Genomic DNA, 4,828 nt, shown 5'->3' with positions numbered 1-4,828 from the left:
TTCATATTACATAGATTGGTGACTTCAAACTGCTGGAATTCACTGCTGCTGGAAATGAACACCCATTCCTACCTCCCTGTCAGAGCCTGGGGATGGATATCCTCTAGGACCTTATGGCAGAAGGTTTTAATGGAAAATGTTATGATTTAAGCAGTGACAATGACATTTTTATGGCATATTGCTTTTTATAAGTAATGCAGGAAACCTGGCTAATCAGCCATGCAGCAAAGGAATGATTTCAGTCCCAGCTGCCACTGAGGCCCAGCCTGTCACCAACACCTCAGCTGATGTCTGTAGTTTGCAATTCACCTTTCAGCAGGTACAGACTGGCACAGTGCATCCTTCAGTGGAGTTCCTGACACATTTCCTCTTTGGGAAGCAATTTTCCCACTGGTTTTCTGTGCTGCAGTTGAAGAAATCCTCTGTCTGCAGATGTAGATATCAAGTGTAGCTGCCTCCAAAATAATTTCAATGCCACTGATTTGTTGTAGCTGAGGATGTGCTCCTCATGGTACAAACTGCAGGGAACTGCCAGTGGTAGCAATGTGCTGCTGGGGCTCCTCTTGTGAGGCCAAATTAGACAATTCAAGTCCACCTCAGGGCTCCCTGGAAGCAGCCTCAGAGCACTAAACCCAGCCCTGAACCTCTGTGTGCTCTGGAGTCCTTTAAACTGGCACCAGTGGGGCTGCTGCCCTGAAGAGAAAATAGATTTTCCACTATAAATCCCAATTTTGGGGGTTAAATATCTCAGCTGATTTAAAGTGTGTCTAATATAACTTTTTGTTTACTTTGTCTGTAAAAGAAATTGCCCCTTTTAGCTGTCAAGTAGCAAATAAACAAAGGAATTATAGTCTGAGCCACAGCACCTTAGGAATAATCTGCATTTCGTGACTTCTTGCTCTGAATGTGGGTAAATATAACCATTTTATAAATAACCCCCTGTGTGTAGCAAATATTTCCTGGGACAGAAAAGAAAGGGCTGAATAGAGCAAGTTTTACTCAGGATCTCTCTGCTATTGTTTTCTACACTTGAATGTTCTTTTTATGAGAGTTGTGGTGTATAATCCAGTTTAGTATTTTCCAGGAAATCGGTTGCTGCTTAAACATGTATCCAAATTCCAAGTTCATTCAGAACTTGAAAAGCAAAATTTAACACAAGCACTGGAATTCTGTAATGATCCAGGAATTGGCAAAAGCAAACTCTTGGTTCCCAGGAGAATGAAAGAGCCAAGCCCAGATATTTCTCCTAATTAGAGATGAAAACATTATTAAATATCCTAAAAATTGAAAGCATATGTAACTGCTCTAAGGTGGGTGTTTTACTGGAAAAATAACTGACAGCCATGCTAAATTTCTGTGTGTTCTGATGTAAGAATTCAGCAGGAGATTAAGAACACATTTTGCTGGGAGACATGTCTAAACATTAACATTTACACAGGCTGAAAATAGGCCTCTGTAGGCAGGGTCAAGTGAGACATCCACCATGGATGGACACCAAATTGGCAGCTCCCAGACAGTGATTTTTTAAAATTACAAAATAATCTCCACTCAAAAGAAAAGATGGATTTTCTTACCCTGTGTTCCCTCATCTCCTGACACCCCTTCTGTAAATGGAGTTACAGACCCCTGCCAGCTGATTCCACAGCTCCTCCTTTGTGGAAATGGGTGTTTGATAATGTTTATTAATAGAGTTTTGAACTGGAAAAGAATCCTACAAGGATTTTATTAAAGGATTTTGTATTGCTCTACCTGTTTACTCAAAAGAGGGACTGTCCCTACACTGAACATCCACACTGCTGTGCAAATACAGAAAAGAATTTTGGTGTGATATTCTGGCTTTGCATTGCCCAGATGCATTGAGCAAACTCACTGGGATGAAGTGAATATTTCTCCCATTCCAAATCATTTCAGATGAGAGTGGAGCATCATACCAAAATCAAAATTATGTGCTAACTTGGGCTTGCACCCTCCTAGCTCATGGGAGCATTCTTCTCCCTAGTATTTAATAAATGTGTTGGGGCCAGCCAGGAGAGAATTGTGGCAGTCACTATGGAGGTATTCAGATGTAATAATACTAGTAATAATATTAGTAATACTAGTAATGACACTAACCTGCAATAGGGATTTATCCTCTTCTAAAATTGCCAGGTATTCCTAATCCCACACCATTCTTGGCAGAGCACTTGGCTGAGTATGAGTACCTAGGGTTTGTGGCACGTCCTGAAGGATTCTGCACACAAAATCACTTCTTCCCTGCTTGGGGAACAAAGGCCAGAGAAAGGCACCCTTTGGCTCTCTCCCTAAATTAGTCACAGCTCTCTGGCACAGCCCAGCAGCTTTCAGCCCAGAGCAAAGTGTGAGTTTCACATGTCACTGTGCATAACAGGCTGGAATTTGGGCTATTCAAGTCACTCACCAGCTTGGGCCATTGAGATTAATTTCTGGTTGCAATGAAAAGAGAAATGAGTTCATTTTGTGATGCTTAGCTGTCTAAAAAATCAGTAAAATACAAATGGAAATGTACAGAAATAGGTATTTTTAAAAGAGCTAAAGGATAACAGAGTATTAACCCTTAGATTTGTTATAATTCTGGAATTCAACCAACTCAGGCCTGCCAAGAGCACCCAGGGAGAATCACATTTGAATGGCATCTGCTGAGTTTCCTTATTCAAAGGGAAATATATGAAAAAGGAATGGAACTATAATGCCCAAACTTATTTAATTGCCCTTAGAGAGTCCTGCTTTGAGATGATCTGTGCAGGCAAGGTCAGCCACCCAATTTTTTTGGAAAAGTGGGGATAAACGTGGGCAGGAGCACTGAGCTCTGGGGCCACTTCATCAGCAGGGAGGCAGAGCAGGCACCTGGCACTGCCTGGCCTCTGGGAGCACTGCAGCAGTGGGGCAGGGAAATTTGAGTTTTTCTGGAAGCACTACAGCTCTTGGCTGGGGATTCAAAGGCTGGAACATTTGGAGACTTGCACATCACAGACATAAACAAGCAAGGAACAGAAAAACACTGTGTACAATTCAGAGAGGAAAGCTCTGGTGTCCAGAATCCACAGCAAGCTTGGAAGGACAGAATGTGCTTTGAAATAATTTCCATTTCATAATACAGATGAGTCACCTAAGCAGTGATTATTCCAAGAATTTCCATGTTTGCTGGGATTAATCCTGGGGAAGTTTGGTGCCTCAGAACTCTCTGACCATGAGGCACCAAGGCTGACACTGAGCTCTAAAATCACTCCCATGTCACTCCCACCTTCTCTGGTCCTGCAGAAATCTGCCAACACCCTTTGCATGTGGAAGCAGATGGACACACAGATATACCTTTCCCCCACGTGGTTTTGCTGTGAAAGTCAAGCCATGCCACGTGGGGAAGGGAAATCTTCCTGACAGGGGGATCTGTGCACACCTCCATCCTACACAGGGCTAATTATCTGTACAAATGTTCCCTTTTGCATTTGAAGTACATTAGTGATCTCAGTGATATACTGGAGAGTTAATTCTGAATAGAAACAGAGAGAACAAATAGGATTAAATATTTTTTTTTTAAACTAGTGACTGCAATTTGATATTTAAGAGCAGCATTTTTATGTGTTATTTTTAAATAACTGGTCTTCAGCAGCCTTTTTTGCAGTCTGGCTCACTAAAAATCAACAGAACTGAAATGTCAAAAGTCACCTGTGACAACAAGACACGCTCCTGTCATTTAAAGAGAAAATTAGGTCTGACAATACACAGCCACCAGTTCAGGAGCAGAAATGTTTACAGGTGGCCTGTCTAGACAGCCCCACTGAGCATTTCCATGTACTGCTCTCTGCAGTTTGAGTTTATATCCAGTTATTACTGGACACAGTGTGAGCTTCTTATGCTTCTTAGAAAGTCTGGACGATAAAAAAAAAAGTCAAATACTCACAGAGCCAAAATTAAAAATTGCATCATCTCTGAATATCTTCTTTCCACATCTTAAATGTCCTGGATTGAGATATTCCTAAGAGAGAGGGAAAACAGTAATTTTAAAGTTCTTGGACGTGCTGCTTTTGGGCAGCTCCTCAATACAAATAAAAACGTGTGCAACTGTACTTTGTATCAGATTCTCTTCTCAGTTTTACTGGGAACCAAGGTGATTTGTGCCAGGAGCTGTGAGCAGGAAAATTGGCCTTTCATCTGTCACTTTCCTGGAGGCAAGGCAAGATTTTTAACTGTCAAATTCACTCATCAAATGCAAGGTAACATTTGTTTTAATCCACCAAGGTCACAGGAGATGTTGCTTCATTTGACTGTGTCTTAAAACACAAATAATAAAGGCACACATATAACTGAAGAATTTTGTTTGGTTTGTTCTTTTAACAAGAAAGCAGAGCATAAAAGCAGCATCAGTTACTGTCAGGAATGGAAATGCAGGAATTCAAAAAAAGAGTACAAAAGGAAAAGCTAAGGAATGAAGTTTCTTTCACAGAGAGCTCACAAAGTGGCTGCATGTATTTATGTTCAGATAAGACTTGGGTTTAGTGACAAGACAGTGCTTTTCATGTTTGTTCTTGCAGTCAGTCCAACTCTTTTGACTTCAAATGTCTTTGCACCATTCTGTGTTATTCTCTCGTCCAAGCTTAAAAATCATATTTGAGCATTACTCATATAGCTGTATATATATAGCTGTATATAATATAGCTGTAATAACATTGCTATAAAATATATGCCAAGATAATTTCTCATGAAAACTATTATTGAGTGTTCAGTCAAAAAGAATTAATAAATAGGTGAGGATTTTTCTTCTTTTCAATGGGATTTGATCTGGATTTTTAATTTAAAAACTTCTCCAAGTGAG

This window comes from Zonotrichia leucophrys, chromosome 17 (assembly GCF_028769735.1).
Source record: "Zonotrichia leucophrys gambelii isolate GWCS_2022_RI chromosome 17, RI_Zleu_2.0, whole genome shotgun sequence".
Classification (NCBI taxonomy): domain Eukaryota; kingdom Metazoa; phylum Chordata; class Aves; order Passeriformes; family Passerellidae; genus Zonotrichia; species Zonotrichia leucophrys.
The sequence above is the reverse complement of the archived record's forward strand: the minus strand, read 5'-3'. Positions refer to the sequence as shown.